Below are 12,635 nucleotides of genomic sequence, written 5' to 3' on the forward strand. Positions count from 1 at the left end.
GTAAGTGACAAGTAGTTACTCTCTTGCCTTTCTACTCAGTCCAAAGAGAAGCACAATTTCCATTTCAAAAACACTTCTGACTGGCTCAAATTGCTGAGGTTTTCCCCCTTTCTCTGGTGAAGTTCCCTGTGGTGAAATGAGAGATGCACTCACTCTTATTTTTTTTATTTCTCAGTTGCTCAAGGCCAGAGGCAATGTTGCTTTGTGTTTTGCATGGCTCCTCACCCACTATAAATGCAAGACAAAGATTTGACCCACAATGATCACCATCTGTGCAAGCTCCCTTCTATCGTTTACACCTGGTAATTGTTTATCAACATTTGCAGTTGTTCATTAGTGTTTAGGTTTATAGATGAATAACTATAGCTAATTGATAAGCATTTATTGTTAATGAGTAATGGCTGAGTGAGAGATGAGAATGGAGAGTTCTGGTTAACTCTGAACAATAGATCAAAAGGCAGTTTAAGCACCAGAGGACACCTGTTTTTTGCAAAGCATAGGGGAGTAAGTATACTTTTAACGAGGAAAAAAGCAGCAATGAGATTATAATTTAAATAGAATATGCACAGTAACCACAGCAGGAGGACCTTGGTCTGAGAAAGGAATAGCTGGACAGAAGGAATTATAGATGTGAGTTTGGATTTTAGAGCTGATTAAGACGTCTCCTAAATTGGGCAAGGCTAGAGTCTGTTGCGTGTTTAATTATATATTGAGCTCTTCTTGCAAAATGATAAATAGCTTGTGTATGCATCCATACATCTGCAACCTACTCCAGCACTCATGTGAGTGCGTGTGTACACACACTCACACTCACACCGTCCCCCTTCTATGGCTGGAAACGTCACAGTTCCATTAAAAAAAAAAACCCTTGTGAGAAATGTGTGAGTTTTTCAAGTATGAAGGTGAAAAAATGTAGAGAATTGTAATGTTTAATCTTGAAACATTTGTTATTCTGCTTGTACCAGTGGGTAATTACCAAAACAAGGATTAGTTCAAATCCAAGTTTGGCCAGTTCAGGAAAATCTGTAGGTCAAAGGGAAGAGTTTGTGAAAATCACAGATTTTAAAGGATTAAGCAACTAGTTTGTAGGGTGCTCTGTGCCCTGTTCCTTCCTGTTCCAACACTCTTCCCCGACTCCTACTCTCTTGGTTTTTTGTAATTTTTGTTTGTTTTTTATATTTCACAATACACTGCCAATTAGAAATAACTTATGTTTGCAAAATCTGTTCCTAAAAATTCAAATGGCTCTGGAAAATTAGGGACTATCAGACATTCACACATATGTGTAAACTTGTCCAATGACACTTGAGAGCAGCTGTGCTAGAAAAATGGATGGATGGGCTATGACTGAGGGTAGGAGAGAGCAAGTACGTTTTGGAACTTGGAGCACTTTAGCAATTCAGACAGACCTTTGAAGGTGCTGTGGTGGAGAATACAGAGTATCGTGAGGGAATGGGAGCCTGGTGAGAAGGATTATCAGATACTAGGAGAGTAAGGCATAAAGTGAGGTGAGGGGGTAGATGAGAACAAACTTTGCTGGTTCAGATTTTCCTATTTCACCATCCATTGGCTCAGGAAAAGGAAAAGCTATGCTTTTTTCTTCTCTTCTGCCCTTCTTGTGCGAAGAGAAGACTACCTCTTATTGCTGCGAAGACTACCTCTTTCCCTACCATTCAGATTTCAGGCTAACAAGATGAATGGTATGACAACTCCCAGAATACTGGGACGTATTTGCTTTTTTTGGTCTAGACCTGGAAACCTGATCACCATTTATAACATTAAATTTTCTTAAGAAAAAGCAAGTATTCTCTAGTGCGAGCAGGGAAAATGGGTACAAAATGGACTTTGGGGACAAAATAATTCATAAGATATAAACTACCTATGTATATATTTTGGATAATAGTTTCATGCTTCTAATAAAATTGTCTTTATTACTCTTGAGATGTTAACCTATGATCCCTGAATAAGGAACAGTCCTCGTATGAAAAAAATTTCATTTCATAAAAACTCTACACATTGTCTTTTTAAGACTATTTTTATCAATATTTTGTAGACTCGTGAAAATGTTTCCAAAGACAGCATGTGGGACTCTGTTCTAAGCTGCTGTGTAGTCATGCAGCCTCAGTGCTGGTGCCGTTATTCTAGAATTCTCTCTGCATTCTCTCTGATACCTACAATAGCCCCAGGCTGACTTCCTTCTCTTCTGGGTTCAAGACAACTACCCCCGCTACTAAACCTATCACCAAGTTCCTCTTTCCTGTTGGAGCAAAAATGCTCAGCTCCCTGAACCCAGTCAGGAACTGGGCTCTTCTCAGCGCAGGATCTGATGCCACACTTCTGCCCAAGTTGACTGTGATGACACATGTACTCCACTTCTAGGACCCAACAGCAGAATGAAGTCAGGAGAGGAGAATACAGGACATTGCATAGCAGTTAGAGAAGGGTTCTTCTCTTCTGCAACAAATGCAGGGGGAGGAAGATGCCAGTAACCCTTCAACAACTGGATCGGTGGGGGAAGCCCTACTTTGTAGCATTTGCAGGTTTCCATGATGTAACTACTCCACCATGACTGATTTCAAGCTACCAATGTGATGTCACTGAATGTGGATTTGGGAAGAGAAGTGCAGCAGTAAACCATGATGTAGTATTTCTGCCATTCAGATTCAGGTGGAACCTCAAGATCGGATAATAGTAAAATGTAGCAATTACTAAGTGATGAGTTCTGAGTATTTGTCACCTTTGTTTTTAATATAATTTATTTGTAATTTATATACTTTAATTTTTAATATTAACTGTGTTTAACAACTGGCTAACAAAATTCCTGAAATTTCACAATGGGTTTTTGTGAGGCAATGTCATGGGCTCCAATGTAGAGCCGCCTTGAGCAGGGGACGCTTCACCTGCACATTTTAAGAAGGGATATGCATAGTGAAAAGGCTTCCTGAAATGATGATTGTGGAGATCTGCATCTAATATTACGGATACAATGAAACTTACTTTAAATCCTGTATTCATCTCTGAGACATCTGGGTTTTCTTTAGAAGTTCCCATCCTAGCATTGACCTTACTCAAAGCTACTCAACTTGCAAAATCTAGTGGGTTTGTAGTCAGAGGTGAATTTCCAATATAGTTAACTTAACATGCATATGAGGAAGATTATACTGTTATTCAGAATTACTGTTACATGACTGAAAAGTAACAGGGTCATATTTTACTTTCTTTAACTATGTTTAGATTTAAATGAATATAATTTTCTAAAACAATAACATAAACCCCAGAGAAGAAAACCTGTCGCTTTCAGGAAAGCAAAGCCAGAATAAAGCATTCCAATATCTCCTTTTCCCCTTTAACTGGGTGGCTAGTCTTCTGACAACCCAAAATATTATCTTAGGAGCTTGAGACACAGGGAGAGGGCATAGACAACCCAAGAGAAAAGGTTACAATCACAGTTTGGTGAAGAGAAAATATTCTCACAAAGATAATGTGCCATGACATATTGTACTGAAGTGTGGCTTTCCATGAGAAATTCCACATCACAAGGTTCTCATGTAATACAGGACTAAAGTCATCCCTAATCTCTAAATCCAGTGCCTAAGTGCTAGCACAACCTGCTGTGATACAAGGCTCTTACATAAATCCTACAAGCTGTAATATTTCAGCTACAAAGGAGAATATATCTGCCAGGATAATTCCCAACGAGGAAAGTTACAAAACCGAAAAAAGTAAACAGAATTCTTTCTCTCCGAGGAACACCCAGGCCATCTTTTACTTATAGACAAGGTTTTGCCACACATGAACTGCCCATTTGAGTGTTTAAGAGCCCATGCAGAGATTTGATGTTTAAAGAGAAAAAGAAAATGAAAATTGTATGACACACTCAGTAGGGGATATTTTGAAAGCTAACTTGGGATGGTTTGTCTAAAATGTATGTATGGCCAGAGAATTTTTACCAGTGGAAAGTCTGTGGAGTCTTCATTTGAGAATTCTTGATCGAGAGTGACAGGACTGGACTTCCCTGGTGGCGCAGTGGTTGAGAGTCCGCCTGCCGATGCAGGGGACATGGGTTCGTGTCCCAGTCCGGGAAGATCCCACATGCGGGGGAGCGGCTGGGCCTGTGAGCCATGGCCGCTGAGCCTGCACGTCCGGAGCCTGTGCTCTGCAACGGGAGAGGCCACAACAGTGAGAGGCCCACGTACTGAAAAAAAAAAAAAAAAAAAAAAAAAGAGTGACAGGACTGTGTACCTGGAGGCAAGACGTCAGCCTTCAAAACTAGAGTCAGAATCAAGGCTTCCGCATATAATGCAGGAAGCACTCTGTATTTCTGTTTCTGTTATTCTTGAGAAGTTTCAATTTGCTGTCTTCGGATTTTTGATCCTGTCTATATCTTCTAATCAGATGTTCAACTGCTTTAAAATTTATGTGAATATAGCATGCTGGTGTATAACACTGGTGCTGAGAACAAGAAAGAGTTTTCTCTTATTTGGTTTTACCTAGTGTTAAGGGTTGAATTGTGTTCTCCCCTCCCCAACAACAAAAAATTCTTGCGTTGAGATCCTAACGCCCAGTACCTTAGAATGTAGTCTTATTTGGAAATAGGGTCTTTACAGAGGTAATCAAACTAAAGAGATGTCATTAGAGTGACCTCATAATCCAGTATGACTGGTGTCTTTATAAAAAGGGGAAATTTGGACACAGGGACAGACACACATAGAGGGAGGATGAAATGAAACATGGGGAGAAGATAGCCATCTACAAGCCAAGGAGAGAGGCCTGAAATGGATCCTTCCCTCACAACTCTCTGAAGGAACCAAATCTGCCCACACCTTGATTTTTAACTTCCAGCCTTTAGAGCTGTGAGATAATAAATTTTTGTTGTTAAAGCCACCCAGTCTGTGGTACCCTATTAGGTATCCCTTACAAATGAATACACCTAGCATATCCTAGAGGCCAGATAACTAGGGACAGCAGGAGTACTTCCCTTTCCCTTGAACATTCATTCTTATGGTAGTTTCCTCAACCAGCCCATTAGCATGATTAGACTTTGTCTCAAACAGTTTAAGTTGCTTTCAGGACATGATTCAGTTCTCTCAGAGAGGTTACCAGACCTACGTGGACTCACAGGAAACATCAACCATAATATCAACAAATAATAAAAACAAGTACCTGGTCAGTTTGGCAATCTGTATCAAAAGCATTAAAAGCCTTTATGTTCTCCTATGCTATATTTGTACTCCTAAAGATACAATCATGAATGGGCACAACTGAACTAGGATGTACATCAGTTATTGATAATATCAAAAAATTGGAAATGACTTATTCTATAATAGATGATTGATTAAAAAATGATTACCTTCACACGATAAAACATCATGCAGCCATTAAATGTAAAAAAATGTAAAAAAAATCAATGACATAGAAAATTCCCAAGGTATATATATATATATATTTTTTTTTTTTTTTTTTTTTTTTATGCGTTACGCGGGCCTCTCACTGTTGTGGCCTCTCCCGTTGCGGAGGACAGGCTCCGGACGCGCAGGCTCAGCGGCCATGGCTCACGGGCCCAGCCGCTCCGCGGCATGTGGGATCCTCCCAGACCGGGGCACGAACCCGTGTCCCCTGCATCGGCAGGCGGACTCTCAACCACTGCGCCACCAGGGAAGCCCCCCAAGGTATATTTTTAAATAAAATAATCCATAAACTGATCCTGAGTGTGAAAGAGAAGGAGGGCAGGAGAAAGAAATGTTAATCTTTCTCACTTGTTTGTAGACTTAAGCAAGATTTTATCACGTTAAGTAGCAAGATTTTCTAAATTCTCTACAAAGAACATGAATTCCTGTTATAATTAGGAAAAAGCAAAAAACCTGGGTACCAGAATTCGTAAAATAATTTCTTATGGGCATGATGTTGAGATAATTTGACCTAGTTTTTAATTGATATAAATATTTTATTTTCATATAATGCACATACATAAAATCACACAAATCACTGTGTACAGCATGATGAATTTTCACAAAGTGAAATACCTGTATAACTCAGATAAAAAATTTGAACAATACCAGCACCCCAGAGACTTTCTTCATGCTCTTTCCTATTACTATCCCCTGAAGGTACTACTATTTTGTCTCTAACACCACCATTAGTTGCACCTGTTTCTGATTTTATGTAATCACACCATAAACACTTTTTCACTCAATGTTATTTTGTGAGGTTCATTCATATTCTTACATGTAGACACGACTCATACATTATCATTGCTGGATAGCCTGTAAAACTATTTCCTACAGGCCAGCTGACTGTTTTTGTAAAGAGAGTTTTATTGAAACGTAGTCCTGCTCATTCATTTACATCTAGGGCTGCTTTCATGCTACAGTGGCAGAGTTGAGTAGTTGTAACAGAGACCATATGGCCCACAAAGCCTAAAGTATTTACTATGTAGCCCTTTACAGAAAAAGTTTGCTGACTCTGGTTATATAGTATTAATTATGTGTCTATTCCACAATCGATTTATGCATTCTACTTTTGATGAACAATTGTGTTGTTTCTAGTTTGAGAGTATAATAGGGTTGCCAGATTTAGCAAATAAAAATACAGAACTCTCCGTTAAATTTGAATTTCAGACAAACAACAAAGAATATTTTTAATATAAGTATATCCCAAATATTGCATGGCAACCATGGGCTGAATAGCATAGCTGCGAACATTCAAATATTTTTCTTTCGGTGAATGTATGTATATACACAATTCTGTTGGATATATTTCTAGGAGTGGATTGCTGGGCTATATAAAGTATGTGAATGTTCGCTCTTAGTGGATACTAACAAAGAGTTTTCCAAAGCAGTTACACAAACTTATACTTTCACTGGCAGTGTAGGATTTAAGTTGCTTCTCATCTTTGCCAATCCTTAATATAGCGAGTCCTTTTAATTTTAACCAATCTGATGAGTGTGTAGTAGCATCCCACTGTGACCTTTATTTATATTTCCCTGAGGGCTAATTCATTTGAGTATCTTTTCATATGTTCATTGACCATTTGGATGTTGGGGGTGGCACAGTTGTGTGTGGTGCCTATTCAAGACTTTTGGCCATTTTTCGGTTTGGCTATATGTTTTTTTTCACGGTGGCTGGTGATTTATAGTATGAATTGCCTTAAAATGGTGAACTGGAACAAACAGATTTTTTTCCCCTCTCTCTCTTTCTCTCTTTCATTCTTTCTTTCTCCCTGGAATTTGACCTGGAAAAGATGGGGGGGGAAAGGGTAGGTTTCAGCATGGTGGGATGAAAGTTCATGAGGTAAAAGTCTAGGGCAGTGGTGTCCAACAAAACTTTCTGAAATGATGAGAATACTCTATTTCTGAGATGTCCAATACGATATCCATTAGCCTTGTGTGGCTTCATTGCTTGAAATGTGGCTGTTGTAACTGAGGAACTGTGCGTTTACATTTTATTTAATTTTAATTAATTTAAACTTAAATAGCCACATGGGGCCATTGGTACAGGATTGAAAAGTGCAGGTCTCGGGACTTCCCTGGTGGCGCAGTGGTTAAGAATCTGCCTGCCAGTGCAGGGGACATGGGTTCGAGCCCTGGTCCGGGAAGATCCCACATGCTGCAGAGCAACTAAGCCCGTGCACCACAACTACTGAGCCTGTGCTCTAGAGCCCGTGAGCCACAACTACTGAGCCTGCGTGCCACAACTACTGAAGCCCGCACGCCTACAGCCCATGCTCCGCAACAAGAGAAGCCCGCACGCGGCAACGAAGACCCAATGCAGCCAAAAATAAATAAATAAATTTATTAAAAGAAATAAAAAGTGTAGGTCTCATAGGCTAAGGGTAAGCCAGTTATACATAAGCTGATACAGGGATTGTAGCTAAGATAATCAAAGAAGAATTTCTGTTTCTAAATTCCCAGAAGCTGTTCAGATGAGACTGGTCTGGAGAGAGTTTTGAGTGGGTGGAGCTATTTTCACAACCCCTGTTACTGTGGCCTGACGGTATTGTTACTGTTCTTAGATTTCTATAAGATTCCATCTCCCTTGTCCTGCCCCAATGCTGGTTTTTCAGCTTTTCTGTGTTCTCAATTAAATACAGTGAAATGAATCTTTTCCAGATGCCTTTGCAGTGACTAAATTGATTTAGTTGGTTCAGAATGCTACAAAGTCTTCTCCCTCAGGAAGAACCAAATTTTACCATTAAGATCCTGACAGATTTACCAGCTTTACCTGACACCTCTTAGGGGTGGCTGCCAAGTTCACAGCACTTCTTCCTCTCTGGGAAGACTCCCAGACACACGGGGATAGGTCCTGAGTGATCATATCTGAGCCACACGATATTGTAATCTCTGCTATAGACAAGTGGTTCAAAAACGTTCATGAGTGTCAGAATAAGCTTGAGGACTTGTCAAAACAAGATTGTGGGACCCAGCCCTAAAGTTTCTTTTCCAGTAGGTCTGTGGGTGGGGCCCCAGCATTTGCATTTCTAATAAGTGCTCAGGTGACATTAATGCTGCTGATCTCGGGCCCATACTTTAAGAATCGCTCCTGTAGGGCTTCCCTGGCAGCGCAGTGGTTAAGAATCCACCTGCCAATGCAGGGGACACGGGTTTGAGCCCTGGTCCAGGAAAATCCCACATGCCGCGGAGCAACTAAGCCTGTGCGCCACAACTACTGAGCCCACGTGCCACAACTACTGAAGCCTGTGCACCTAGAGCCCCTGCTCCGCAACAAGAGAAGCCACCGCAGTGAGAAGCCTGCGCACCGCAACTAAGACCCAACACAGCCAAAAATAAAATATAGATAAATTAATTTTAAAAAGAAGCACTGCTGTAGGTAAATGTTACAGATAGGCCCTCTGAGATGGGGTAATCAGTTTCTCTCAGGAATTTGAAATTTGGAACAAAGAGACACAGAAACTGAAGGCTATTAGAGCAATGCTCTGGAGAGAAGGTCCAAAACCTACCACTGTTTGGGTTCCCAGGGCTGGTCTGGTTCCTGCTCTTAGGTAGAGCCTTGGTTGTTCAGTCCTTTGAATAAATCTTAATACTTTCATTATTTTGCATATACTGGCCATAGAAAGTTTCTGCTGCTTGCCCCTAAAAGAACTTGAACTAAGACATGAGTATATTAGTTAAGTGTTCCACCACAAAAACAAAAACCATTCTAAGTATTTAAAACAGATATAATATAGGACAGGGAATTGGTCACACAGGTGATAGAAGGTCTGAGAAAACAAACATGCGACAAAAGGTTAGCAACAGCAGGAAGCTACCTCCACCTGTAGGCTGGAGGGACAGTCGGAGAAGATGGCATTGACAGAGGCCAGGGTGACCTGGAAGAAGCTGGAACCACGAAGAACCAGTTCAACGGGGAAAATGCTGCTGCTGCCGGAAACATCTCCCAGTGCAATTCTGTGGAGGTAAAGCAACACCCTGGCTTCTCCCTTCCTCCTACCTCCAATCTCCCGGCAGTGCCTTGCCAGGCTGTGAAGCTTGGGGAAGATGACCTGGGATACTGAGGACAGCTTGGGGCTGTAGAAGAGCAAGCCATGGATCAGAAAACAAGCCGAGGACCAGCACTGTTTAATTTGGATTTCTCATTTCTTTTCCTCGAAGAACATTTTGCCAACTTACAAATTATTGAGATAATATGTGCACTGGATAATTTCTAATAATTTCTTAAGAATAAGATTTTTTATTTAACTAGGTTTTTATTAACTTGTTCCATAATTAGGGCTGACATTTCTGAGATAATCTTCAGGGGGAAATTGCAAATAATAACAAGAACTAGCACTTGTACAGTTCTTTTCAATTTGAAAAGGGTTTTTATATGTCTCACCTAATTTAATCCTAAGAAACCTTATGAAGTAGGTTTATTGTTAGCTCCATTTGAAAAATAAGGAAACTGAAGCTCAGAGAAAATAAGCAACATGAAATAAGCAAAGTCATATTGCTTGGAAGTGGGAAAATGTCATGATCCCAAACCTGGGCTCAGCACACAACCTTAATTGTTGCGAAAGACCAAGCAATAGTGTGAAAACACATGCAGGGCTACAAACTTAAAATTCTTTCTCTGTTGATATCTCACTTCCTTCCATATCTAAAACCCAACATCTAGAGTGAAACCTTGTAACCAGAACTGAGAGAGATTATTTTGAAAGATCGGCAAAATATCCCATAGTGCCTTCCCCCCTCCTCCACCTGTAGATGATCAGTTAAATCTATCTTCAGTGGTTCCGTGGGTTCCTAATTAATAGGCAATGATTATGGGAAAAAACAAGGCCTTTCTTCAGATCATTCTAGAACAGCAGCAGTCCTTTAAAAAGAAAAGAAAAAAAGTAACAAAATCCTTTGACTGAGAACATAAATTAAGCTAGACAGAATGGGTGTTTTTGTGGCACATGAGACTACTTAGTCACCTAGAGAGAAATACAAACACACACAATGAGTGTACGTGAGTGTGTGTGTGTGTGTGTGTGAGAGAGAGAGAGAGAGAGAGAGAGAGAGAGAGAGAGAGAGAGAGAGAGTTTCTTTCTGTCTCCATAGAAGTTGTTAAGTTTCCTCTGATCCCAGGTCCATGGACTGCATTTCTGATGCTTGAAGAGCCATCTTTGTTTCCCTTGGTTACCAATGAAATAGTGTGCAGGGATCAGTTCAGATCCATCACGCATAACAAAATGCTTCCAAACACAATGCCTTGCTTTCAATATTTATTATCTAAATTTATATCTATTTAATAGGAAGGGCAGCTCACATGCATACATCCACACATTTCTGTGCTTATAATCTAGTGTGTATGATGTCCTTTACATATAAAAATGAGTATGTAACATGGCACATCCCTATAATATTAATTGCTATAGAGAATGGAATTTCTTCTTCAGGCAGGTTTCATCCTCTCCTTCATTACAGAAGACCCAAGAGAACTTGCTGTAGGGTGATTTATCCTATAGGGTTACTCCTCAGAGTGTACCTCAATATTGTCATATAATTTTATCTGTAGGGCTAAGTCCTGCCTTATAAAGAATCTCCACATCCAATTTGACTCAATAAATTTCGAGCTCACTGATTATATTTCCATCTAAAAGCTTTACACAGTTACAAAACTGGGAGAGCTTTTAGAATCATCCCAGGTCAAGTTTCTTTCTGAATATTTTCTCACAGTGAACTGCAATACATTAAGACTACCCATTAGCTAGAATATCACTGATTGTACTCTTGATCTGTTGGCCAGTGGAACATTTGTATTGTCTAGGTTCCATTTAAGACAATATTTGGAATGGACAGAATGGCTCAGAACAGGAGAGCAACATTCAAAGTTATCTTCAGTAGAGAAAAATATGTTTGGGCTATACAGAATTGGTTTGACAAAAGAAAAGCAGAATTCAGTACTACAATCCCTCTCTCAGCAAAACAAAGCATTTCCCTCTCCCCTGAGATCCTCTAGTTCCATGAATATTTTTCTCTTGAACCCAAGTTATTGTTGCACAAACACGTGAGAAAATAAGAGTGATAAGAAGACTGTCACCAACAATTAGGTGGAGAGTTGTTTGAAATTTTAATTGTGAACTTTCTTTTCACAAGATGTAGTCTTCTAAGATTTTGCTAGTGGAAACGGGGGTGTGAACTGATCCTTATATGTGATTAAAACCTCGAATGCCATTATAATTTACTCTACCTTTACAACTGAAATAACTAGATGTATTGATTTTTTTTTTCGTTTAAAAAGACACCTAGAGATTTGCTCTCAATGTTAATTTTTCATAATATTTGGTACTCATTGACTAATGAAAAGTGCCACGCAAAATTTTTACATATTAAAAATAAAATTTTCCTGAAGGTTCAGAATTCTGCTACACACCTTTTGCTTACCTTTAAACATTTAGGTGTATTACTATCACAGCCCTTCTTGAACAGCACAGTGTTTTTTGGTTTAGGTCATTTAAAAAACTTGAGTGAGAGTGAAGTATGTAAATTGAGAGGAGAGTGTTGTGGATTGAAAAGTACATGTATACATATACGTCATTTATTAAAACTTTAGGCAAGGATGTTGTCTTCCTGGGAGTTGAGAGCCATGAGAGCGGGAAGTCTGCTGCAGGGAAGAACAAAAGCATGGCTGCGCGATAGTATTATCTCTGCAGCAGCAGCTGGATCCCGGACGGAGGGTTGAGGCAACTATCTAGTCTGTTACACTGCATTTTTATTAGTGACACCCTCCGTTATTCGGTCAGCTCAGCCGACTAAGCTATTCTCCGAGTTCTGGTTGGTCACCCTGACTCCATTAAATGGGAGAAGGAAAGAGAAGACAGAAGGGTAATTTGGACCAAGTGGGGCAAAGGGGGATTCCTCTCCTTCGGAGTCGGTGTCCCTCATCCTCCGGGACGTGGGGGAATTCCAGGACCGTATTTAACCCATAAAACCAATGCATCCTATTAATTAGTTGCTACGTGTAGGGAAGCCAGTGAAAGGCTTCATCTTCTCTTTCCAGCTGGGGCCAGCAGAGCCCGGTTGGTCAGAGCTGCCTGGCTGGTGCACACTAGCCCCGGACCCCTCTGGTCCCTCAGAGCCCGCATGGGACCGAGTGGAGGTCAAGTCAAAGGGCATGACCGAAGGGTGCTTGCCCCCACGCCCGCCCGCTGAGTC

This window comes from Phocoena sinus, chromosome 2 (assembly GCF_008692025.1).
Source record: "Phocoena sinus isolate mPhoSin1 chromosome 2, mPhoSin1.pri, whole genome shotgun sequence".
In the NCBI taxonomy this organism is placed as follows: domain Eukaryota; kingdom Metazoa; phylum Chordata; class Mammalia; order Artiodactyla; family Phocoenidae; genus Phocoena; species Phocoena sinus.